This window comes from Patagioenas fasciata, chromosome 16 (genome assembly GCF_037038585.1).
Source record: "Patagioenas fasciata isolate bPatFas1 chromosome 16, bPatFas1.hap1, whole genome shotgun sequence".
In the NCBI taxonomy this organism is placed as follows: domain Eukaryota; kingdom Metazoa; phylum Chordata; class Aves; order Columbiformes; family Columbidae; genus Patagioenas; species Patagioenas fasciata.
The window spans coordinates 2838720-2866441 of record NC_092535.1 but is presented as its reverse complement, the minus strand read 5'-3'; the positions used below and the strand labels follow the sequence as shown (position 1 = coordinate 2866441).

Genomic DNA, 27722 nt, shown 5'->3' with positions numbered 1-27722 from the left:
AACAATTGCACCTCACTTGAACTTTATGGACTCCAACTTTCTTTCCTCATTGATTTTTTTTTCTTGTAATTTTCCGCCATGTTTCTGTGGTTCAGGGAACAGATCAGGACTCCTCCTGTGGTTAATTTAGCATCTATTAGCTTTTTATCAACTTATTTGTAAATTAATTGTTAGGACTTACATCTGATCCTCCGCACTCTGTATGGAGTGAAATCCAACCTACAAAGAGGGGCAATGGTCCCTCGCAGAGATGTGCAATCTCTACAAACAGCAACGTTAGCAAAGAGCTGGCTTGTTTAAATGGTCAGGATAAGCAAGGTACAAATAGGGCTGACTTGGCATACGTGTTCATTAACTTAGATGTGGGAGCTTTGAACTGAAGAGAGAAACGATTAAGCTCTAATTGTATCTCCTTTAAAGGGGCATTTTGAGCAGCTAAGCCTTTTGTAAGGTGGTTCTTTTTACACATATCACGTCTTCCTATGGATAAACAGCCCTTTATCACACTTGACTTTTCTGTTTTCCTTTCCTTGTGAAACGCTGGGTCTGATTTAAGTTCAAATGTAACATCTTTCCTTTCGGAAAGTCTTCATCAATGAAATCCTTGAAGATGTTTAGAACGACCAATAGAGAGTAGTGCTCTTTAGCTGGGTAATCAGAGATGATTTACTGAATGCATTTCAGGTTGATTGTAATGTCTGTTAAGGGATTGTTCAAGAAAAAGGGGAGAAAGTTGCTAAGGTTTGTTTGCGCCTCCCCCCCAAAAAGGGCAATGCAAAGTGGTAGGAACACCGACCCTATGTGCCATTGTTATTATGGAATATAGAGTATCTATTAAGGACAGAGAAGCCGATGTGTAAGGTGTTCGGAAGCTTCCCGCTGCCTGCAGGACCAGCACAAAGCGCAGCCCGCAGTGATAGATGGTGCTGACCTGTTTCCTAGACCCTGCACTGAATCGTAAGCGCTATTCGAGCTCTCGCGATTTTCACCAGATGCACGTGCAGACGCAGTTATCCCCCCGCACATTCCATGGAATCTCAGTGTAAGTGCTGCAACGCTCATCTATCTTGTATTAAACACGAGTTCTTCCTACAACATGTTACTTTTTTTTTGTCTCAGGGTCAGTTGTCACTGTATGCATACGTAGAATATACTCAGGAGAGCAAGAAAGAACGACAAAATGCACTGATCAGTGGCAGATCTCAATGGGTTTACTTTAGATTTACTCCACCAGCTTTGGCTCAGTACAATTATGCCACTTTAAGCAAACTGAAGAAATTTAAATCAAAATTCTTCTCGTACCAGGAGGTGATCCCACATCACGTGTATCAGCTTCTGCAGACCCAGGGATCGCTGTATTCACGTTCTGCTTCTTGATTTCGTGTGCCTAAATCAGCCCTGGAACGTTATACAATTCTACCTTCTTCTAGCTTAATCAGTTTCAAATATTTATTTGTCTTCCTAATCTGAAAGTCTTTCTGTGCCTACTTATCAGCTCAGCTGAAGCCAAGATGAAGCTCTCAGCAGTAAATGAGCTTGTGCAAAAAGCTCCAGTGTTCTGTGTGAGGATTAGAGATTTCTATAAGGGCATTGAATTTACAGGAGCTTGGCAACATAGAGGACATCTGATTCACAGAAGAAATACGATAATTCGTGGCCAGAGGGAGTCAGAGAGGGTTTAGCCAAATTGGAAATTACCTTTTGGTGCTCCTTTTTACTGTGATTTCTATAACTCTAATTACAGTAATACAACGGGTTGTTTAACTATTGTCTTATAACACCAGGCCTTACGCATGACTTAATCCACCCAACACCTCTTCATTAATTCATTGTTCTTATGATGCTGAATTATGCAGAGTGTTTTGTTCTTGTTTAAGGGACAAAGTTGAACAAACATGTCTTTAGGAAACAAAATAATCGCTTATGGGTAAGTCAGTACAACCCTTTTGGGGATCCCGTGTGGCAACACGCAACGCACAAGAGGATTTGATGCACCAGGAGGTATTTGGGTTACAAACCAATTTGGGAGTTCCGATTTCTCTGACCTGCAAGTCCTCATGGTGCCCTCAAACACAGAGATCTCACACTATATTAATCTCTCTGGGACTTCCTAATATTTATCTGAGCTTGATCCAGCTAGGCACTAAAGCTGTTCAGAAAAGAGTTTCTTCCTGTAGTGCTGTGATTTTTTTTCATTTTTTGTTAAAATATACCATATTTCTGAATGTTTATCAGAATGCCCCCAAAGAGTTAGATTGCATTAAACTCCTAATATTTCTCACCAACAAGAATAACCTGTTACACCACGGACATGAAGCGATGGTCCCATACCAGCACTGGCTCACGTTGCACAGATGTTACACGCTGCTGCACTCCACATCATCTTTGATTCTGAGGTGAGGTCCATTTTTTCCAATGGACACTGAGGTTTTCTACATAAATCTGATTTTTGGTTTTTATAATATCTTCACTCACTAAAGTGAGATAATTCCCCTCCAGAGAACGACTTGCACGACTCATCTTGCTCCCCGATAGTTAAAACCTGGCTTAGGCCCTGTGGCTCGCTCATATTTCCCTCCTTTTAGTTTGACTGGTGGGTTTTCCTCTTCATAAACAGTTTCCACATTAGGTGCCTTGCATAAACGTCCTATCTTGTGGTTCTCATTTATTTTCTGTTTCTCAGACAATAATATTTTTGCTGTTTAAAAAACAATGTCTTTGAATCTTCACACCTTGGCTCCTGGGAGGTGTTGTCACAATCTCCTGCTCATCAGCACTGGTATATTTCCAAAGCTGCTCGAACCAATAAGAACCCCACCTTTGGTCCACAGCTTCAATGTGTTCTCTTTCAGAAGGTCCCTCCCGCCCTTGAGAAGGAGCCATCAGAGCTGCCACAGGCCCTGCAGATGGAGCCCTGTCCTCAGACAGCCTCCTCCTCCCTCTTTCCCTCTGCTTTCACCCGTCTCATATTCTGTTTTATTTGTTAAAGAAGCCTCTTTGCCAGCAGCTGGACGGCAGCAGAACAGATGCTCCAGAATTATGTTTCAAATCTATCTTTACTCTCAGGCAAAACTCAATATTCAGGGGCATGGTTGGGTCAAAATTGTTTCTTCATGGCCTTTGGGTCTTCATTAAACACATACAGCCCTGGTGTATTATCCCTTTTCAGTTGTGTTATATTACTTTCAATAATACAATTTAGCAAGTGCACACACACCAAAGCAAAACACGCAATAAAAGCTTATAGCCGAACTGTAACTCCATGAAGTCAAGGGGTAGAAAAGGCAGAGATTTTATGGTTGTATTAAGTTACTTGGTAGGTTTGAGTTTCAGAACATAGGTCTTCATTCTGGAAAGTATTCAGCCTGTGGAAGTTCACAACCCAACAGAGTCGTGGTTTTTTAAACTGGAAGCCTTTTTCCCTTGTTGAAGCCTACTGAATTCTATATGTTAAACTCATGCTTAAGCTTTGTTCACAATAAAGATGTTTAGGATGTTTTGTAACTAAAACTCCATCTGAAACGACCGAAGTTTCCAGCTTCGGAAAACAGGTACAAAAAAGTTTTTTAAAAGGTGAATTTATTAAAACTTTCAAAGCATTCAGTCTTCCTCTTCAATTAAAATCAATAGCATTTTGAAGCAGTGAAATCTGATGTAAAGTCTCCTTGCGCTGAATTTCTGAATTTCCCATACCGGAGTGGGTATCTAGACACCCCAATGATTAATATCTTCATGACCACCCAGCCAGATGGATGCCTGATGGGAGACAAACATAATAACCATGTAAATAAAAATGTCTTTATTAAAGGCCCTGCCAAAATGGTGAAATCTGGCCTGAAAGAAAAGCAGCCAAGTTGGGGGCAATGGAGGGGAATAATTGTCATATGAGTGTCCCCAGAGATCAAACTCAGTGAAAATGCTGAACATTCGGAAAGTTGTGAGAGGCTTTGTTATGTATCCAAAATACCATTGTTTGGTATGAATTGAAAACACGACTTATTCTATGCAGTTACTGAAAGAGCAGCTGTGAAACAGATCTGGTGATCACCTGGGCAGGGGTATTGAGGTACCAGAGACACTACTCATTATTACTTAAACCAAATCTGTCAATTTACTGATACTATCATTTATCTTTTACTGCTTTGGGGTCTGCTTGAGCCTCTGGCCTGGGCTTAGTGCCCTTTATCTCAGTGATGCCTGTGGGCACATGCTAATCTTCCATGATTAAATTGGGGTTTTTTTTTTACAACAATCCAACAGAGCTGAGTTCTTTTCACTGGACTACGAGCACTCTGAGTAAGGATCCTGCCTGTCATCCTCGAAAGTTCACTTCATTAATCTCACAAGAGATACGAGTTATTAATAAGCAGATAGGAGTGGACTAAGCGTGCGATCCAGCGAGAGCTCAGGGAACAGAAACAGCACCGAGAAATGCTGGTGCCCTCTCCCACAGGTCAACTAACTAACTGTTAATGTGCATAAGCCTGATTTTGCAAGCCAGCTTCTTGGCTAAAATGTGTGTAAGAGAGTGCAGATGGACTTTAACATTAGCATTTAACAGGCAATGGTCAGAGAAGCCACGCAGCACAACAAAGGCAACCTGCTTGCGGACAGAGCAAAATATATCAAGCCCACCTTCTGCTCTGATAATAATGCCAGCTTTTATTGCCCGTCGGTTGCATTTTCCAACAAGCTTTTAATTTTTTTTTGGCATATTACCATGCTGTCCATGGGAGGAATGTAAAAGCATGTTCTCCTCCTTCAAATACCTCATTAGAACTTACCTGTGACAAGATGCCTACACCAAATATTTGTAACAGCAGGGCAGGTCGCACTGTGACCATCACCTACAACACCAAATGCGATTGTTTCACCCACCTGGTTTACTACCCTTGACTAAACACATCGTGTCAGTGCAGTTGTGTGCACTGCTTAACACCTACAGCCCCAATCCATAAGAAGTCATTAGAGGCTACAGCAATATAAATAGTACATAAATCATTCATAACAATCAATAGCTATATTCCTCAAATGCTTTCTTTCCAATGAATAACTCCACAAGTTCAAGTTGTCAGGCATGGCAGCAGGCAAAAAAGCTACAAGCGGCTCTGAAAACTTCCCAAATTATGGCTTCCCGCAGTTCTTTTACCTACGGCAGCTTTCAAGGGGCTTTAAAAAGCTGATGAATACAAAAAATCCACAGGCTGAGGGACTCTGCTGTAGTGCTGAGAGCCTGCACCGGGGTCAGGAATGGCAGCAATAGTGGGAAAAAATGAGTTGGCAAAGATAAAAAGGTTTCCCAAAACGTGAAGAGAAGGAGATACACGCAGAAGACAAAAGGATGGACAACAGGCGAGTTATACAGCTGGCATACACATGTGCCTTCTGATGTCTACGTGCCAGCTCACGCAGTTTCAGGAAGGACTTATGGGAGGTTGAGGTTAAAATAAGAGATTTTTCCATTTGGCTTTTTTTTTTTTTTTTTCAAAAATCCTCTAGACTGATACTGCACGAAAACCCTTCAAATGAACATTTTTTGGACAAGATGTAGTCAACATGAAGTGTACTGCAGGCTGTGCTGCCACGAAGATGTCTCATGATGTTCCCCTCAAAGGGAGCTGGAAAGGTCACCCCTGGGGACTCCCTGCAAGGCCACAGCAAACTCACCTGCAGAATAAGAAGCTTCAGCTTCTGAGGTGCTCCCATGGTTAAAGTCATTTGCCTGCTCCTAGTGTAGTTCACTTCATGACATCTCTCCTCATCCGACCCCATTTGCAGAGCCAAGACTTTGGCTCTCCGGACATTCACACTTTTTCCGAAGTTAAACTAGATCCAATCTCTGATAACCCACCGACCTGCTGTGTGCGGAAAGAGCTTCTGTGCTTGGATTACGAAAAACAACAGACTGTAATGCAGTCTCCTCCGGGAGCCCTGCATTTGGAATTATCATGGAGCAGTTGTACAATTAATTTAATCAGAATAAACTTCTGCACTTGCATAGCATCATTTTTTGATCTTGCCATTACACAAATGCTTCCTAAACACCAAATAATGAAGCCCTGCAGCTCCCCTGAATGGTGGGAAAACAAGCGCTTTCATTTTCTTCTACCAAGGCAGCCAGAGACACTCACAGATTAAGTGATTTGACAAAGGTCGCACTGTGAGTCTGTGGCGGATTCACATCCAGCACCCACCGCTAATGGTGCCTTGTCCCTCACCTTTGCATTTTGATCTGTATCAGTTTGTTGATAAGATATCAGCCTCCTCCCCCGAACATCACTGTTTTTTTTCTCAGGCAAATCACACATATTCAGAAACACCTGTTTTTAACAGATTTCGTTGGATAGGTGTGTGTGCCTGGGGGCTGACCGGGTTCTTTTTTTCCTGGAAAACTGGTGCTGGCCAAAGCGATCAGCTCCTGGAAATGGGAGACAGCAGGAAAACGTTATGAGTGGCAAAAATCTTTTCTGATGCTCCCACTGCTGGCCACAACCTTACTAGAAAAGAATGCTAAGGACCTAGCAACTCCCTTTTGTTTCAGCGCCTTTCACGTCTCTGCCTGCCAGCACGGTGACACTTGATCAGCTCTGGACGCCTCTGACACTTCCATTGATGAAGTGCCACCCCCCTGCAGTCACTCCAGAGGCACCGGTGACAGGCAGAGGGACTGCACAAGCCACACCGTCACGGAACCTCTTTTGCAACACTGAAGAAGTTTCTTGAGTGATTTCAGCATGCAGCGCATGCACCAGCAGGTTTCCAAACCAGGAATATAGGGAAACTGCTGGAAAGGGTCCAGCGTAGGGCAACCAAGATGATTAAGGGAGTGGAGCACCTCCCTTATGAAGAAAGACTGAGGGAGATGGGTCTCTTTAGTTTGGAGAAGAGGAGACTGAGGGGTGACCTTATTAATGTTTATAAATATACAAAGGGTGAGTGCCACGAGGATGGAGCCAGGCTCTTCTTGGTGACAAACAATGGTAGGACAAGGGGTAATGGGTGCGAACTGGAACATAAGAGGTTCCACTTAAACTTGAGAAGAAACTTCTTCCCAGTGAGGGTGGCAGAGCCTGGCCCAGGCTGCCCAGGGGGGTTGTGGAGTCTCCTTCTCTGCAGACATTCAAACCCGCCTGGACACCTTCCTGTGGAACCTCAGCTGGGTGTTCCTGCTCCATGGGGGATTGCACTGGATGAGCTTTCCAGTGCTCTTCAACCCCTGACATTCCATGATTCTATGATCATCCTCAGCACCAGCAGAATGGGATTGCAGGGGAGCAAGCACTGGTGTCCTGCTCCGACCTATCTGTAGGTAAATTAAATCTGTTCACTGCCCTTCTCACAACACTGGCTTAACCCCACGTATGCTGATGCCTCCACTGTATGTCCTGTGTTTATTCCTGAGCATTCTGGGGAAACCCAAGCAGTCATTCCTTAGCTATTCCTCATCTTACTGCAATGTTTATGTCTAAAACCAGTGAGATAACTTGTAGTCTAGGAGCAGCTGGGATTTTTTTTTTCTTATTGATTACAGAGGGAGCCTAAACAGTTCGCACAGATGTAGCCGTTCACAATTAGGTGAGCTATCTCCTGTCCCACCTGTCTGCAAGTTATGCTGTGTGGAGACGCCCAACTTGAGTCCCAGTTGTCAACAGTGACACATATTGACATCGACCCTGCCAAAATTAGCTCAGCACATTTTCCAAAGAACACATTAACCTGCCCAACCACATGAACAAGGACCAAACAAGGGTGAGACTCTACATGGTCCAAGCATACTCAAAAAGAGGATTCAGCCCAGGGTCACACCATGATGCAAAGACCCCAGCAAGAGCTCCTGCCTCCCACTCACCTTTTTTAACCACTTATCCACATTTTCTATGTAATTGGATCGGTGTAATAGCCTTCTGTCAGGCTTCTGCCATTCATCCATCACACACTAACAGTCTATTCTGATTCCTGAGGTACATTTCATCTCCTCTAACCTCCATAATTTTCATGTTACCCTTTTACTGAGGCAATTAAATCTGCTTTCAATCCCTTATTTCAGAGTTTAAATTCACATTTTTTGGTACTAGTTTTCCAACATCCCCAGTTCCGTCCCAGTTGCAGGGTTTAATTCACGTTGAGTTCACGCGGCACCCTCACCACACGGTTCACTTCTGCCGACTACAGCTCACTGCAGAGTTCAGATTGCAGCCCAGGTTCACTTTGCATTCCCACCACAAGAGACATGAAGACACAATGACCAAAAATGGGATGTTTCCTTCTAACTTTGACAGTTTGCTTGTAACATTTTTATATGAAGATTAAAAAAATTCTCCCATGATTGCAGCTATTGTCATTACAATGCAAGTAAACGCATAATCCAGTGGGTGTGAAAAATGCACAGACAAGGGAGAAAAATCCTAATGAAAAACTCAACAAAGCATGCAGTACATCTGCCTAGTGGTTCTAAAAGGTTGTCTATCTCCATGGTCTTCAGGACCACCTATAGTTTAGAGCAGAACAGGTCAGTGAATGGTTTTTATTGCACGATTTAGCCAATTAAAAAAAAAAAGCTAATAGCAAAGTTTATTTGTCTTTGCTGAAAAAGGTGAATGCAACAGAGTTTGGAGCTCAGCAGCAGAAGGCAGCTGCACCTGCCCACTCCTCTTTGGTCCAGCAGCCCTGGGAGTGCCGGACATGGGCACAGACCTGCCAAAAATGCTGGGAAGCTCCAGAATAACCCTTTTATTCCCCACCAGCCTCCACACATAGATACTAAACCTCACCTTTGGAAATGCTCGACATGGCAGCTCTGTCCGTGCCCCACCAGCTGGTTACCAGGAGAGCTGCCAGCTGCAGTTCCCCAGCCCCAGCCATCCATCAGGCTGTTATTGCCACTGTAAACACCGCATTTGTCAGCCGCTAATGCTCTTCACAATCAGGGTGTGATGGATTAGCCTTCATTTGAAAGGAAGGGTCAGGCTTCATGAGGATTAGATCACAGCAGTGTGCAGGAGTCCCATGGGTGCCGCCAGGTCATGGCGAAGTCCCAATCCAGCAGTTATTTTCCCATCTATAGGACAGCAACCAAACCCCTCAGAGAATAGTTCTGAAATCACTTCAGACCTGGGTGTGAGGAACATTTATAAAGAATATGACTATTCGATATTTATACAGTGCTTCCACTGCTGGATCCCAGCTCTGTGAGCAATAATTCCCACAGGCCACAGCAAGCTACAAAATTGGGACCAGCCAGACTGAAGCACCTCGCTCTCCAACCCTTCCCAGCTCCTTGCACAACTCATGAGACCCTGGGAACAGAGGGCAAAACTTGCAAACCTGGCTTTTTCCACGTGTCAGAGATTTCCCCTGAAAGCACCCTGCAGCACCGGTATCTCAGCTGAGCACCATCTTCCTCATCAGCTGTCCGCAAAGAGACCAAAGAAGCCCTGCCATGATTTAAAGTTTCTCACACCTCCAGAATATTCTGTCACACAAAGCAGAGTGGGTACCTGTGCACTCCCCTCCGTGACGCTGGAACAGCCCAGCTCCGTGGGTCGGTACATGGTGTCCCAGCACAGGCATCTTTTCAGGTCCCAGGGCAGAGTTTACATGTGGCTCAGTTATTAAACAGCCCGTCATGGGTTTTTCTACAGAGAGGCAGATCTGCTGAAAGAGACCAAGAGTTTTGTGGCTTGATTATACTTTGGGGGGGGGGCGATAAAACCCTCCCCATGAAAAGCCAAGAGTCTTTCCCAGATCAGTCACTAATGCACTTATTTCCACTCAAAGGAAATGTGAAACCTTGCTTAGAAAACAGACTTGTCTGAAACCAGCTCTGTGCTACCCACAGTACCTTTCAGCTGCCTTCTTCTTTGATTTTATTTACAGAGCTCTCTTGGCAGGTTCCTCTCTTTGCTTCCTTGGATGATGGCTTAGCAGATTTGTTATCCAAACCAACTGTGACTACTGACTCCACATCTTCCCTCCCATGATTTTACTTACCCTCACCCAATAATTTTGGGTGCCTTGCCAAGTTCATGAAAAAGCTACCAGTCATGGATACTTCACTAAGAGAATACAGATCCACAGAATAAATAAAAAACAAATCTAAAAAAATAAAAGAAAATACAGAGTAGAATTCATTTTTCTTTAACTCAAATATCTCAGCCCTTCAAAGCCATTACCTTCATGTAATGGATCTTTGTTATCAAGAAGTGATGTCAGGGCTACTCCGTTGCACGGGTTTGGGTGCCAGTCGCGTGCATCTCCAGCAAGGAGCTCCCAAAGAGCCAGCAGATCTGCAGCAATGAGCCTGGTGCTCCCAGCTGGGCAAGGATGGACCAGGAGGAACTTGCAGATTATACTGAGGATGAAATTACCCTGATGCTGACCAGCTGCTGGCTCCTGGGCTTAGGGAACAGTATGCTGGGGGATGAAAGGCCAGGATCTGCTGGGTGGCTAGTGGCCAGCCCTGCTCTGGTCCCAGTCTGTGATGCCCATTTGCACCCTGCCTGGCCTGGCAGAGGAATATGGGGTAGTGTGGAAGCCAACGAGAGGCACAAACTGTTTGGACTCCGCACGGGGGATAGCGTACAAGGCTTTCTCCCATGGAGGGGGTCACGGGGTCTCCAAGGGAGCTTGGACAAAGCCGCTCTGCTGGCCCAGAGTAGATCACAGCGCTGCGGTGACTTCCGTCCCTGCCCAGAGGCAGAGCCAGCTGCATGCCTGGGCAAGTGAGGGCGCTGCCAGTGGCAGCCAAAATGGCCTGGGCTTGCTGGCACCTGGGCCAGAGCCCACAAAAGCCCGGCTGGCTCCTGCTGTTTACTGGCACATTCAGGATGGGTTTACGAGCAGGCATCCATTCTGGGGCCGAGAGCACCTCCCCAGCAGCACTGCTCCCTGCCACATCCCTCCTTCCTTGGCAGCTGCTGCAGGAGCTGCATTCTTGTCCTACCGAGCTGTCCCCTCCCAGCGTGGCCCTGGGCCAGGGCAGGACTGAGAAACCTCCCATCCTTGCAGAAATTCAGCTTCATCTGCACTGCCGAGATGTTCGTGGGGCAGACGTGGTGCTGCTATCGCTGCTGCTCCTGCCAGCACCCCCAGCTGTTGCAGGGTTTGGGGTCCCTCTTGCTGTTCATGCATAACATGCAGGGTTTCACTTCCTTGGGTGCTATAGTGACTCAAAACACCTGGATAACAACCAAGTTGCACCTTTAATTTTCCACAATTAGTGAGAAAAGTTTTTAGGTATTAGAACATTGATTCTGCCTTTTAAAAATTGGATTGGTGGTATTTAGGAGCCTGTTGTTACTTTGGAACTCGGGCTGTTATATTAGTATTGTCATCTTGTCATCAATTAGCCTTTAATTAACATGGATTTTATCTTTTCTCTCCTAATTGGGGAAGGAGGAGAGCAATCAGCAGGATAGGTACATGCAAAGTAGCCTTGGCCACAATTTCACTGAGCAAACTATGAGCCACTAAACACTGATGGCACTTTCTAATGTGCACTGTAACCATCACAAACATGATGAGCTACATTAACTTCTAGTGCCCCTCTGCGTTTTTGACCAAGAGCCACCATCTGAAGCCACAGTTCACCCTCTCCTACCAACACAGGATGGTTGGCCCCAGGTAGGTGTGTTGGTGTAGGCTGCTTCTCAGGCTGCAAAACTGTGCAACTGCTGAACTTTTGGTGGTTTTTTTTGTTTTTTTTTATTTCACTAGATAATCTAGAAAAGGAAAATCCACCCCAAAGGTGGGGAAGCAAACATTGGAAGAGAATAAGGTAAATATCTTCTCACTTTCTTTCCCATTCCTGATTTTTTATTGCTTTGCTTTGTTGCATTTTATGCTCATGTGTGCCACGCATGGGCCAGTTACCCTATTAAATGTTTGCCATGGATTCCTGTTTGCACAAAGCTCTTAACAATATCAGAAACTAACACAGAGTTTTGGGTCTGTTTAAGGAGAAGCAGCTCTATAGAGAAGTGAAACCTGCTGTTTCTGCGGAGCCTGAGCTCCCTGCATGCTGGTGATAGGAGGGTGAAGGATGGATGGCGAAGTGTGGGAACCAGCCCAGAGGATCACTATTGAAGTTCAGAAAGAAGTTTTAATCCATTAGAGGGGCCACAGTAGACATGGAGCTATTTGTTTCTTCCAAGTGAAGCAGCAATTAGGCTTCTGTCCTTAAGCACTATTCCAAGGTGAAGGAGACAGACAAAGCATGAATTTGGGGGAAGAATTAAAACCATTCCTAAACCCTCTTGATTTAAGTGTCTATGGTAACTTTTCAACCTTAATTAAAATGGTTGAAAACGCTTTCTGTTCACTGTACAGTTATACATAAAGAACGGTGTAATATTCATCTGCTTGTAACGTGACTATACATACCAAAGTCCATATCCTAAAGCTGTTTCTACCTCTACTGAATCTTTTTGGTCACCTTAGTTTCCTTGTAGGACTGGTCCACAATTGCTTGACCATCTAGGCAAGGCTGTCATCTCCACTTGCCCATAGCAACATCCGTATCAGTCTGTCTTTGATGTAAGCCCTGATAAAGGGCAGAATTTAAGGCAGCCACAGTCAGAATTAAATTAAAGTTTGGGTCTTTCTCTGCCTCTTTTCAACTCTTGAAATTACCATCCACCTTAATCCCAGACTAAATAATTCAAAGATGATGGGAAATGAAAGTCATGGTCCATGGAGAGTTAATGGCTACATAAGAGCAGCAAAAAAAAGAAAAAGTAGGGGAAAATTTATCCTCCCTTCACCCCTAAATTCACCTGAGTTGAGAAGGGCAATAAATCAACAGGTCTGTTGATAGTTTCTCTTCTAGTGTAAGCTTATCATCCCATTTCATCCATCTCATCATCTGTGGACCTACAGACTGGCAATAAACAGCTCCAGAAAGACTCAAAATGACATTAAAGAGAAAAATGCCTCCCATCTCCCTGTTTGTTTACGCACACTGATTCCACTCCGGAGTCATCTGTACAGCACTCTACTCTTGCCATCAGCCTAACATAAAATAAAAACCAAAATAAATCCCAGAAGCCTGAGGTTAGGGATGGTGCAGAAGTCTTGAGCAATGACACCAGACACTGACTCAGGGGACCTGAACCCAGAACCTGCCCAGAGATGTTTCTTTCAGTGAGTCCCCCAGGAGAGATCACCCCCAGCTCTCCCCACTCGGAGATGACGACATCCATCCTGTGCTGCTCCCCCAGGACATGCTGTTGGAGAAGATGAGAGATGAGGACAGAAGGATGTCACCTCCCCTTTGGCCTCTTGTTTTCTCTCTCTCTGGCCTTGATTTTTGTCACATCTACTCTAAGACTTGTCTTTCTCAGGGATGCAGGAAGAGTCATGGAGGTTGAGACCAAGTGTCCATCCATCCCCGCATGCTGGGCCCAGTACAGCCTCACCCTCCTTTTAGCTCGATGACTTTTTTGAGACCGATGTTGGCTGTGAATTTAACAACTACCAGCACATCCCCTCTACTCTTTGCTCTACAGAGAAAAACCAAGCCAAAGTCCTACACCAACAACAAAACCCTTCAGCTGGTCTTGGTTCTGGCCCTTTCAACCCTGTCAGCCACTGCCACCAAGAAAATTAGAAGCAAGGTGCTTCGACCTCGGGATTATAATGTATTTGGAGCCGTGATCCTACAGTACAGTTAGCCATACTTGCAAGCCTGTAACTCTTCCTAAGTTATTTCTGTTGTCTCCATTGCTGTCATGCTCATTTGTCCCTCAGGCTGTTAAGAACATCTCTGCAAGAGCCTTGCTGGCTGTGAACATGCCACAAAGGCTGATTTGCAGGGAGGGACGAGAGGAGCAAAGAGGGACTTTACTTGACTGAGGCTGCACAGGAAATACAAAACAACATAGAACTGAAGTCTGCAAAGTCTCACTTTAACGCTTGCGTCACCATGTTGTATTCAGGGTAAAAAAAAGTCTAAACTTGTTATTTGGAAATCTGATTATAAATAAATATTCATTTATTATGTAATCTTTTTCAGATTGGGATTTTCCTGCAAAGAGCCTGTTTTGGCAGCCGTTCCTCTAGTCACTGAGCTGGAGAGTTTACAGGACATACTTCTCAGTAAATGAGTCTGATACACCAGGCATCTTCTGGATCTAAAACACAATGCTATTTTTGTTTGTACATTTTTCTCCCTCCTCATCCTGCCTGATCAAGTCACCTGTACCTTTTTCGGTTTTGATGTAGTGTTGCCACAAGAAGTCCCGTCGCCGGCTTTGTTACGAGAAGTGCAAACTTTTATCTCCCTGCTGCAAGAGAGCAGTAAATCAGAACACGCTGACAGCTTTGTCTCGCAGGCTGTTATCCTTAGGCGAGAAGATGCCTCCCCCGAGATCCCATTAGGTGTGCTGCCTCCACCACTAAACTTTCAACACGCGCATTCGCGGAGACCTGGATGTCAAAGACACTCCGCCAGCTAATGATTGCTGGGAATTCACTTCCTCTTGCTCTTTCTCTCCCGCGCCCACCTCTCCTTCCTCTCTCTCTTTATTCTCAAGTTTATTAAAAATAGGCTCCATTTAGTTTCATCACTTAGAGCTTCTATTAAACAGATGCTTGGTGTGGTACTGCAGACAGGAGCAAAGCCTCTCCTGCACGGGCAGGCGTTGGAAGCCATGACAAGCGACTATAAACCCTGCCTTTCCTTTGCTGACACACGCACAGGAAAGAAAGCGGGACAGAGTGACAGGGCAAGGTAACTGGATGCAACAAACCCTCGCTATGTCTAATATGCTGCTCACCTGCCATGTACAACGCAACCATCATGCACAGGCCCAGAGGAAGGCAGGCGTGGAGCTCCTGTGAGCGCACCTCCTGCTCCCCAAAATCAAGAGCACATCCCCGAGACTGAACCCAGCAGCGGGTACATGTGGCACATGGTGTGGGGGAACTGCAGAGTCAAAAAGAAAATAAATCAGCAACATCTTGTATCTGGGAAGGGAGGCTTCTGCCATTGATAGCATATCTCTAGGACATCATTACAGAGGCCTCCTCATATAGGATGTGTAGATGGAACGACGACATTGCTGCCATGGGAAGTCCTGACTCTACCGCCTGGCTCTCAGCCCAGCCTCAAAGGTTCCTTCCTCTCCCCCCTGCTAGAAGACAAAAATAAGATCTAAAAATCGCCATATGAACCTGGGAGGAGCTGCCATGGATGTGTAGTTGTCCTGGAGCATCCCACCCGCTGCTGCGCCTCACCTGTAGCCTCTGCCCTGCCAGAGAAGGGATAAAGACCCTGCATCACAGAGTGTCTGCAAGTGCAGCCCTGCGCTGAAGACAGCAGAGCCCACTTTATCATTGTTGTCTGAGGACATGATGGGGATGCTGGAAACGCAGTCTAGGAGGGGAGCACACCTTGGGAAAAGGCACAGTGGGATACCTAAAATCCCCAGGGTACTCATGGTAAATGCACTATCTTTTTCTGTCAGTGGGGCTGCCTTTGGACTTGCATCACACATAAGAGGCAAAATAGCACATTTCTGTCTGAAACTTCATAGCTCAGTAGGGCAGACACAGCCCTAGACGAGAAAAGCAGGACAGGAGGCACTTGAGAAGAAACTAAATATATGAAAGCCCTTATGGAGGTCAAGATAAAGGTACCATGAGCAGAAATGAAAAGAGGGAGAGGGGGGAAAAAAAGCTTACAAAGCATTTCCCACTGCTGTTTGCTAAAACGTGTGAGAGGTTTTAGTCTCCAGGAGCCTGTTGGAAAGAAGTTCTCAGCTTTGCCTCTGCTTCTACAAATAGTTTTCTAAAAATACCAGAATCCAGCAATTATAACTAGAATTATTTGATATTTATTGTCATTCAAATGCTTATGTAGGCAAAAGGCAAACACAGACATCAGCAAAACCCTGGACCACTTCTTCCCTCTTTCTGTGCTCCGGATGAGTAGAGCAAATGGGTATCTGTCCCTGGCTGTGTAACTTCCACTGATTAGGCTCAAGATGTGCAAGGCAAACTCCACAGCACCCTGGCTCCAAATTTTGCTCTCCCCTGATGAATCTAGCCTTAAAAATTCACAGAATAGTTTTGGTCCTCCATGCACAGCATCATAACAAGCTAGCAAAAACACATTAACTTTCCTTATGGGGTTTTATACCTAAGTGCTACCCACAGAGTCAAAGCTATGGTAGGGACAAGCTTTGCAGCAAAGGGCTTCTGGTCTTAAATCTTAAATTGAGGTTGTGCCCCTTTGCACAGCAAACTAATGCTGAACGACCCTCCAAGCGCTCATTAAAGTGAAGCCCGATGGACAGCAGAAAGAACGAGGCACTAAATTTGTGCCAGAGCCTTGAAGAGGAAAGAGTGAGTTAGAAAATCATGCTCACCCCTGACATTTCCTGAGGTTCAGAACCAGCTCAGAGGTGTCACTTCACGTGTGTCCCTTTGCAGGGTGCAAACAGGGAAAAAAGCGACGCCCAGACATGAGCTTACACTTCTTTGCTGAGATTTATTGCATGCAGGGACTGGTGATGAGGATGAACTAAGGGGTGCTGAAAAGGGAGCGATGGATGTAAATCAGACTGTTGTCAGACAGCCTGGGCTGTCACAGCCCAAAGGGAAAAAAAACCAAGGTTTTCATGTCTGACTTGTAAACTTTGACTGGCTTCATCTACAGGTTCACACCTGGCAGTTTTCCACCTACCTTCCCATCACTTTGCACTGAAGTGAAGGGGAACATGGTACAGAAACACACCCGAAGAAGCAAAACAGCTTGAGAACCATTCTTCTCAAGTTTAACAGAGTGGGGAAATGATTTTCACCCGGCTCGCAGTGAGCTCGCCAGACCATCAGTCTTTGCCTGTGTTGCAGTGTTGTTGCAGGCAGAGCAGCCCCAGGGCAGCTGGTGCAGAAGAGGATGGAGCGGGGGTGGCACAAGGCAGCACAGAGTGCGACAGTAGCGTTGCTGCACATTAGCATGAGAAACCAAACCTCTGCAGGGTGCAAATTGGCTGTAAAAAGCAAAGAGCGTTCTGACTCCTTTGCAGCCTGAAATATTCTCAATGCACATGAGGGAGGGCAGGAAGACATAGAGAAGACACTAAAATGCAGAGAGATGGACACATGTGAACTGTCTCTCTTTCTCTGACACAGTGGATTATTTACATGGAGTTACATTATTCAATTACCTTTTTACCCCCACAACCGCTCTCCAACTGAACAAACGCAGTGGCTTAGACACTTTCAGCCCATAGGAAAGCTGCTCCCCACCCCATGCCATGCATAGATCCAAATGTTATCCAAAATATTCAAGGTAACCAAATGCTCATGACATGTAAACCTTCCTGATCAGCTCTACTTAAGCCCATAGGAAAGCTGCTCCCCCCGTGCCATGCATAGATCCAAATGTTATCCAAAATATTCAAAATATCCAACGCTTATGACATACAAACCATCCTAATTAGCTCTACCAGAGGCTGCTTTCTTCAAACCCAGCCATTCCGAAAGCACACAAAGTCTTTTCCTAATCAGGGACAAGCACAAGTCTGTCCCACCAATGCTTGAGAGAAATCCCAAGTGTCCCAGCATGAAAATCCAGTCCCCACACCAGGGTATTGGTGGAGTTTGATGGCCAGTGATGCCAAAGAGCAGCTCGGTGATGCACAGGCTGGTGGGAGCAGGACAGTGCATCGGAGCCCAGCTAAAAGGAGAGACCCCAGGGCAGAGGGAGGCAGGGAACAGAAATGCCCTGTGGGCTCACCCACGCTGGTGGTTTTTCCATGGTCTGGAGTAACAGGGGTGAAGTAACAGGCATTATTTAACACTAAAAAATAGATATAAGATGGGATGAGGGGAAAAATCTTGAGCTTGACCAGAAGCCTTTCTACAGATAAGGGTGAGAGTAAGAGTTTTACAAACTCCTGAGTGGGATCCAGAGGGAGCTTCAGGTTTGATTGTGAGGTGTGTCTCACTTTCATCTCTACAAGAGCAAGAAACACCGAAAAAATAGAATTTAATCTGTCTTCTATCTTGTGTTTTGCTGACAGCTCCATAGGGGGCCTCAGGAGCAGAGTAGCAGAGATATTGCAGGTACAGCTGTGAGCGTAATGGATTTTTCAGTTCATTTGGAAAACAAAACAGAGTTGTTCTGTGTTGACCTGAAACATTTTTTCCACCATAATGAGAGAAAAGGAGCAAATACTTACCTTCAATCAACTGAAACATCCCGTTTGACCCAAAATGAAAGCTTTCATTTTGTTTCCGCAGTACTCAACCATCTCTTAATTCATGCTAAATTCAAAACAAGAAATACCATCAAGCAAAATGTTTTGCATTTAGCTTAATAGTTTTTTCTTACCCTCCTGCCCTCACCCGGGGCACTCTGCACTAAAAGCAAGTTGAGTTTGCAAAATAGTTTGTGTTGGTTTTGAGCTATGTGGAAAAGTAAAGGGAAATGTTACCGCGGGTCGAACCTCCCTTGTCTGGGGGTGCATTAATGGTGCTGCAGATAATTCCTTGCAGGACTTCTCTCAGCTTGCCTGGATGTCATAACAGGACCATGTCCTTCAAATTAGGAGCTTTAAACTCCTTTCCTGTCCTACCCAAATATCGATAATAAAAGCAATTCACAACTCGAGAAAGGTGCAGCCTCCCTACCCACGGATGGGTCCCTGCTCATCAACTGCGCCCATGTCCCCCAGCTACACCCGAAAAGGTGTTATTAATGGGTTGGCGTCCCCCGGAGAACAGCAGGAGAACTGAAAGTAAACCGTCAGGATATGTCAGGATTTGAGTCACAGAGCAGCTCTAATTGAAATCTTCTCTGTCATTTACTCATCAGGAATGTAGAGCTCCTTCGTTGAATGAAACATCAGACACTGGCCTGACAGCTCCAGGTGGAAGATTATTTGGCAGTTTAATCGCTCCCTGACAGCCCTGGTTACTCCCACATCAGCCTCTATTAACCTTCCTTTTATTCAGACCCTTTTATGCCTTTTTAATTGGTGGCTCTGGGTGCTTTGGAGCGAGAGCCGGGCACATCTCAGGTGGGATGGGAGTAGCAAAGTCCTGCTGTTTGATGGGGCAAGGGCTGCCTGTCAGGTCGCCTCCTCTTGCGTGGAAATCTTCCGAAAAGGGGTTGCTTTCTGAAATCGTTCATCCAGTCTATCTCTGGAAAGGAGATAACATCCCAACTTCTGGCAGAACAGTTATCAGAAGCTTCAGAGTTTTGGGGTGTACTGTTTAAAGCCCCAAGTCATGGATGAAAAAGGCACTGTGAAAAATTCAGCTTTTATATATATATATATGTATGTATATATATATCAGTTAGTATCAAGCCTTTATTTTTGCAGAGAAAAGCTCAAAACCAGATGTGAGTGCACCCTCAAGGCTCAGACACTGGAAGACAGATAAAAAGAACCCATATCCTCTCTAAATCAAGACTGGATGTCTCTTGAAAATTGATGCTATAACTCAAACAGAAGTTATGGGCTTGATGCAGAAATTATTAGCTGAGGTCTCCTGAGCTGTATTATGCAGGGAGTCAGATGAGATGATGATAATAGTCCCTCCTGGCCCTCAAGTCTATGAATCCTTCTCCCGAGTGTTTTGCAATTGTCCCCAAATTGTCCTTCCCAGTGTTTATACGCTTGGGTCCCGATTTTCAGTGGTATTTGGATGTCCAGCATCAGGCATGGCTTCTTCCAGGGAAATAAAGGAATTTTGGCACATCCATAACATCTCACTCACCTGTACCAGTTCTTTCTGTTTGCTCTGGGCCACCAGCATAGACAAATGAGCAGACTCAGGCACTTCAGGCTTCAAATCACCCCGACCCAGTGGCACAGGGCAGGTGCTTGTCTGCGTGGGGCTCAGCCTTTCCTTATGGATCCCACAGATCTGCCTCTCCCCGCTCGGTAGCCATGGACCACCATGGTCCTGCTGACCTCACAACTTGCATTTACCAAGCTGACGAAGCAGAGAGGGCATCTCCAGCTCTGTATTTGTGAAAAGGCTCCCTTCCAATTTAATTTCCTGCTCCTCCCAGTTAACCAGTCTTTGTTTATAACGCGACAAGGCTGGTTGGCTGCCGGCCTGTCCCAATTATCTGTTGTTGCTGCACCACATGCTGCTCCGCTTGACTGCTGGCTGCGACAAGTCCTTGCTCCATCCATGGACCCAGATGCCCCAAGATTCAATACTCCTGTCCCATGCGATTCTGGCAGATTTTGCTCCAGCCTTGGTCCAGATTGTCTTTGCTGGCTCCAGTTGCCTTGGCAATGCCATGGTGAAGCCATCTTCAGAATAAATAACCCTCTTGTGAAAGGGCACCAGCAGGTTTCACGGCTTTGCTATGTTCTGCTGCTCTACGAGAAAGTCAGAACTGATGAAACGCGTCCTAAGTTGTCTCGGTGGAGAGAAGGCACATCCTTCAAGTGGTGATACTGGACTTGGGCAATGCAGCCCCGGAAACCTGACATTCATCCTCCCACCAGGGGTTCCCAGCCCTATTAATAATCTGAAATAAGATTGAGTCCATGCCCAGCAGAGCTTCCAGCAAAGTCAGACAAGCCAAACCAGCATGCTAGATAATAGTTGAGTGCTGGAAGGAGTGAGGAAACCTGGCTAAAGGGAAAGAGATGGAAATGACAGCTGGAGGGAACGTGCGGAAAGGTGGATTTGATGGAGGAGAGAAAAGGCTGCCTGGTGAAAAGGAGAGGACTGTGTCCAAATTGGGGCAGCATGGCTGAAGGTATAACTCTGAGAGTGAAGAGACTGAGGGAAAAGGAGGATAAAAGGGCTGTGAGCTATAAAAACTAGACAAAGGAATAACAGCAGAGATCTGGAAAGGTCTGTGTTGACGATGAGATTGAGCTAACCAAGTATAAGCAGCAAAAAGCCCAATGAACACATTCAGAATGGCAACAGTAAAGGAAAACAAAAATAGAAATGATGGTCAGGGAGCAGAAACAGAGTTGAAAAATGCAAAAAGATGGAAAAGGCAAATTCTTATCCATTGAACACGGGAGTTAACTTTGTGGCTTAAAAACTTTTTCCTACTTGGAACAGAGGTAAAAAAGGAATTAATTCAGCTAATGAGTGGCAAGTTTCAGTTTAAATATGTATGCTTACAAAGACCTATTCTACTGTCAAAACAAAAGGCTGTAAACACCCCAGGAAGAAGCTGTTGCCTTTCCAGAACAGTTTTGGTGTGATAAGGACCCATCACCATCCACTCAGCATTAAGACAAACTGAGTTGGTTGACATGTCAGGATAGGGTGAGGGAAAAGAGAAGAGCAGCAAGATGCTGAGACAAACAGCAAAGTTGAGCCTTAGTCCAACCTCCCACAAAAATGTTTTGAAGATTCCTTGTTTCCCAGACCTGTATTTATTAGGCAGGGGTCAAGGCACCGTGCAGAGTGAGCAGAGCAGCACGGGCTGGAGAGCAGAAACGCTGCTGCATGGGCATCAGACATGTCCCCGCTGATCCACAAGTGTCATTTCCCCTTCCATCACCCATTTCCTTAAAGGGAAGATGATAAAAAAAAAGGTTAAAATATTCCTTCGTAGACACCACCATATCAGAGATTTATATATCAGTTGTTTCATGGGAAATATTCAGATTTTACAGTGCTGGCGTCTCAGTAAGTTCATGTAAGGTACCAAGAGACATTTAATCATTGGGTTTGTCTTTATTTAAAGGAAATTGTTTAATGGAGTCTGCAAACCTACTAAAATCACAGTGTTTCAGCATGTAATAAACCACAAGGGAACTTGGGGTTTTTCAAGCCAATTAGGCATTGATAGCCCTGGATTTGATGGTCTTCTTTCACATTGCAAGGGTTTGATTTTGGCTGCGCTGCTAGTGAATAAATGCATTAATACACACACATGGACATCCCCCTGTAAGAACCTCTTCTTCCCAGTAAATCAAACGGGTCACAAGCTTTCACAGTCAGGTAGAGATCCAAATGTTCACAAATGTCTTCTTAAAAAACTACTCTTAAGAAGAAAAGAGAGGCTATTAAAGGAGCACTCCTGGATTTTGGCATGGCAGTAGTGTACTCACTGTTGGAGGAGGATTGAGACCTTTGTGAGAACTATGGGAGATGGTCAAGCGTGTGCATCAGGCACATGGTGACTGCAGAGGAGAATTTACTCGCTTCCAGTGACGGTGAAACCAGCTGTGCCCCCCGCACAGGGTTAGAGAAAGCATGAATATGTTTGCTGGCAGTAGATGCGGAGTTCTGAATTACAGGAGTTCGACACACTATGACCCCCCCGGATAGTAAACCTAGAAACAGGGTCAGGAGTGCTCACTGTGAAATGACTTTAACACCGAGAATTCTATCTGCATAGTAAGCGTTAAGATTATAATCATTATTTATAACCCCCACGCCACAGCTCACCTGAGGAACGCAAGCAAAGGCGTTGAAAGACGACGATTGCAGCTTATTTACAATGGCTCCATTGGCTCACAGTACTCTCCAGGTGCATGTTAAAGCAGCAGTGAAGGAAGCAAAAGCATTTTAAAAATCCGCCTTTCTAACCGTGCATTGGTGATTGTATTTAAATCATCTGCATGCCATCAAACGTGGGTTCCAATTTAAATGTCACTGTGGAAGCTCTTTCTCTTATCCCTTCACAAAGTCATTTGTCACCTTCCAATTCATGGCAATGAAAGGAAGTGAACAGAAAATTAGACAAACAAATACAAATCTGTGTTTTTAATGTAAAATGCAACCCTGGAAACCTCTTACTGTGTTTTTTTTTAAAAATATCATTCAAGAAAATGTGGGGAAGAAAACAAAGCAACACTGCCATTAAAGGAAACAATAGACAAAATCTTTTTCTTTGCTTAAATGCTAGAACTAATAATCAAATAAAAGAAGCATTATGGTTGATCATCTGGCTGCCAAAGGGGATGTTTATTTTTCTGTTTATTACCAGCACTGTTTTGATAAACTTGAGTAAGTGTGAGGGAAGGAAACTAAGTGGTACAACTTTTTTCACAGTCTTTCATTCTAAACTTAAGAAAGCAGCAGCATTTTCCGGATCACTGAAATCTGTTCTTTTCTTCCGGCAATCTGACAGTGTGGCTTGTATATCCCAATGTTTTTTTCCAAGAATTCCTAGTTTATGCTGCCCCAAATTATAACAAGTATCTAAACGTGAAAACTTTTATCACTCTAATACTTCTTTTGATCAGTAATCTTATTTTTATCTTAGACAAAATATTATGAGAATAATCCATAAGTAATATAATATGGTCTCCATTGCTGAAGACACTATTAAAACATTATTTCATTTTTACACTGCAATGGCAACTACAAAACAGCCACACAAATATGGATTATATTATAGCAGTGATCAAAATAATGGTTACCTTCTGTTGGGGGGCCAAATGTATGACTCCTAAGGCACTCAGCATCTCTCCTGATGTATAAACTTCTGCCTTTGGATGTTTATGGGAAAAATATTTCAAGTAAAAACAATTTTCAGATTAATTGATATAGACAAGACATTTCTGATTACAGTCCTTTATTATCAAATATGTATTTGGTTTGCCTTATCAGAGTGAAAGCTTTGAATTTTTCATCCAAAAAGCACAGATTCTGTAGTCTTGTGATTGAGATGAGAATCACTATTCTTTAAAGATAATAAAGACTTGGACCCAGATGTAAGAGAAAATACCTTGAAAATATGCATCTCAGGTTATAGTACCAAAAGATGCATTGAAAGGACTCAGAGTGTTCATTCCAGGAGTCTCATCATTTAATGCCAAACCCAGGCTTTGAGGGAATCCGGAGTCATGGATGTACTCACAAAATCTGTTGACTCGAATAAAATTAGTTATGAGCTTGTATTGCAAAGCCTCTCAAAGTGGAAGATTTTTTTTGTGGATGTTGCAGATCCAGATTAATTAGCAAACAAAATGTTGGATCCAGATTAATTAGCACACAAAATAAAGCAACTTCAACACCAGAACAAGTTTAGAAGTCAAATCCAGGACTGGAAAGGGAACGTGGAGAATCCCACCTGCTACAGAAACCCTGATGCTGGCACGAAGGCAGAGCCAGGACCATGTGTTGACTTTACACTAGTTTTCACCGAATTATGAAGCTGCACCAAACACTTGGGATTACTAGTGTTGTGGCTCTAATTCAGCCATACCTTTTAGCATATACCTACAGCTCAATTTACCCCAAGCTGATAATCTCAATTTCTATTCTCCAGGGCTTGAGTGAACACCAACACATTAACACACAAGCATCTGTGCCCACTGACTTCAGTCCAGTGCCTTATCCCAGTAATTTCTGCAGAAATCTACCCAGGTAAATTTGTTAAAACTTTGTTTAATTTTTTTTCAATACAACTCTTAGGCTTTTAAGTCAGGGACCTAACTTTAAACACTTAAATTAAGAAATCAATTGCTTAATTTACAATCACCTAATTGGCACATCTGTCTTTGACTGGGTTTTGTTTTTTGGTAGCAGTTTAAGTTTGCTACAACAGAACAGCAAACGGCACTGACTGTAGGAAATATCATTCCACAGTCCATGAATTTAAAAGTCTCACAAGTAACCTGAATGGGTTTTTAAACACATTGTTTAGCTAAAGAATATGGTTCTAGTTGTTTGTTATCAGTTGAGGTGCTTACAAGTGAATTTGGCATTGATGGAAACACAAGATTTTTTTTGGTCTAGATCAAAGAATAGCAGGAACAGGACCCGTTCAGCATTCTCAACAGAGCTGGAGGGATAATCTGCTCTGTGAATTTGGCCTCTTGTTCTGCTCTCCAATTATCCACAGACAGATGGTGATTTTGTTGTATTTATCCGCTATTGAAATAATTTGCTGGATAACCTCGGTAAACAAGTCTAGCCGGATAGATTGCCAGTGAGCAGTTTAATTGGACTTGCTCTGGTTCAATAAGATGTGAAGATCACCTGGAAAATCACTGCAGCGTGTGCTGGGATCAGCAGATTCGGAATCAGGTTTCCAATGAAAAAGGTTGTGATTTCAGTTTCCACACTCCCTTTCTAGGAAAATTTCTGTAAACTGAGCTTTTTCCCATGAGCATGTCTAGCAGTCAACCCAATCTCCAGAATTAGGCCAGGGACATAAAACCGTCCCCAGCCCAGCCGCAGTCCTGGTCCCTGCAGGTCTCTCTTTTCCCTCCCCAGACCTGAGGCTTTTGGCTCTCCCTTCACGTGGCAGCACTCGTCTGTACAACTGTCAATGTGCAGGAAATTTTAAGCAGCCTATGACTGCCTATGCAGTCTTTTAAAATATTCTATCGTCCCTTAAAACGAAAGCTTTTCAGAGACAAGGTGCATTAAAAGCGATGAACTGATGCGTACAAGCCTGCTCCTCCCCATCGCCTGTGTCCTTCAGGCTCTCCCCAGCCCCTCTGACGATCCATCTCTCCACAGGTCTCCTGGCCCCTGACCTCCTCCTCCTGCTGGGAGAGGTTTTGAGATGCTGAGTGGCCCTTCGAGCCCAGGTTCCTCACTTCAGAAAATCCACACTTGCTATTTACCGCTTAGAAGTGTCAAAAGACAGACGCAGGTCCTTGAATCTGGAAGGTTATCCATTGTCTGTCGAGCAGATGGATGAATAGATAATATTGGAGAAGCCGTTTAGCTTCTTGCTTGAATTCCACTGCATCTGAGCATCAGTGAGATATAAATACTCCAGTATTCCAAGATTATTTAAATCAATAAACTTATATCCCATCAGAAATCACATCTCATATAATAACTGCATCTGTCTAACCAGGCTGCCTAAAATATCCTTAAAATTATTACATTTCTAATTACTACATTTATATTTTGGGAGGTTATTTAATTAACCTAGAGTAGTCTACTGATCACAAGGATTCTTTAAAAATGTGCACACCTATTTATAAAAAAAAATATTTTGCAAGTTAATTTCATACTATCTAAGTTGCCCAGTGCCTGCCAATGAATTCTGAAGCTGCCCACTTTTCCAGATATGAATTTCCACCAGGCAGAAATAAAGTATGAAATTACTTTTCTTGTTTTATGGGCCATGAGAAAAATCACTGATCTCAGGCCTTAAACACTGGCCAGCAAAGCAAATGACCATTCAAAGGAGAATTATAGAAACATAAGGAATTGCCAATAAATAACACATTGATATTAAAACCACAGGGTGAGCTACCAAGCACATCAGAGGAAAACCCAACATTTTTAACACTGAGATCCTAAACAATCCTGGCAGCATCTCCCAAGAAGATAAGCTATATATTCCAGTGACTCTGGAAAGGGCATCGGGGTTTCTTAGTGAACAGCTTGGAAATCATTGTCTATACACAAATATTAAATAAAGCCAAGAGCTGAGGCTCATGAGGTGCTTGTTGAGCTTTGGGGTGATGTAGGAAGGGAGCTGACTGTATTTATGGAAGGAGGACTTAAGAGTTGACGTCTTCTCTCGTTTGGATGCTACAGGTAAGTGTAGAAAGGCAGGAATTCACACCGCCCCCTTGGAGATGACTAACGAGTCTAATTTAACTCTCTCTGTAATTAAAGGAGAAACTCAGACTGGTCTGAAGCAGCATTTCAAACAGGAGCCTAATTTAGCTGCTCTAAGCCCCACTCCGGAGGAGCTCTCCATGCTCCCCATTGATCGTAGAGCGAAGTAAAGGAGATCAGATAGCTAACTTAATTGATTAAATTAGATATCTGAAGTTACATGGTACAAACACCCTGCAAAGCGCCCTAGAACAGAAATATTAGCACAACTTCCAAGGCTGTGTAAAAGACCTTGAGCTGTATCCAATCCAACACAAATTGCACAATCTTTCCAACTGCTACTATGTTTTGGTAGCTGATGGTGCTAAAAATTCCCTGCATGAATTATTGTTCAAGTGGTGTAGAATGGCTTAGTGTTGAAGCAAAATAATATCTCACAATTAACACTGAGCAGCGGATGTGTGGAAAAGGAGAACTTCTCATGGTAAGTGTAGGCGTTGGAAATGGAAAATTTGGACTTTAGGAAAAAAGGTTTCTAACAATTTGAAGGATGAATTCCTGTTTGTAAGATAAAAGGCCTCATGAAACAAAAGTAAATAAATACAATTCAAAGTAGATCACTGAAAAGTTTCCTATTGACTTCACTGGTACTGACTCATGAAGGGCAAGATGTTTTTGATGTAGCTTCATGATCGTAGAGTCTATCAGTCCTTCAGAAGATATAAAATGGAAGTATATTTTCTTCCATAGGTAGATGCCGTATAACAATTTTGCTCTTTCTTGTTCAGCACTTTGGTGTAGCTACTGCTTGGAGAAAGCGTCTGTCCCAGCTTGATGTGTTAGCACAGGGAAAACCCCTGAATTCATGTGTATTTAGGGACATGCACCTGCTTGCAGAAGCAGAGTCTTTAGACCTAATAGTGTCACTTTTTGGACTAATTGAGCTCCCTTGGCACTGCAGAGACACTGTGTCCTAGAAAAACCCTCCCAAGACAGCCTTGTTTTCACGGCTCCTCTCCTCTTCTTGTTTCATCCCTGTAGAGCTGTAGCTTGCACAGGCTCATTTTACAAAATATCTCTCAGTTGACTGATGTGACCGCAACGTTGTCCCTGTTCACTGGAGCAAAAGCATTTTCCTCCCATCTCCCAGTCCTCCAAGTCCTGTTACTGGAAATGAAGTTTCGATGTCTAAGGCATTGGAGCAGTTGCTCCTGCCTATGGAAGATGGAAGCACTAAACTGTTA

At 44.1% G+C, this 27722-nt stretch overlaps 1 long non-coding RNA gene across 1 annotated transcript; it reads right to left on the bottom strand.

Annotated features, from left to right (window-relative positions):
* Positions 1-1215: 1215 nt before the first annotated feature.
* Positions 1216-9407, bottom strand: LOC139829203 (uncharacterized). The gene is made up of 3 exons (XR_011741584.1): positions 9325-9407; positions 8772-9058; positions 1216-3756 (listed from the first exon to the last, which is right to left on the bottom strand). It is a non-coding gene; the product is annotated as an uncharacterized lncRNA (long non-coding RNA).
* Between the last annotated feature and the right edge of the window lie 18315 nt (positions 9408-27722).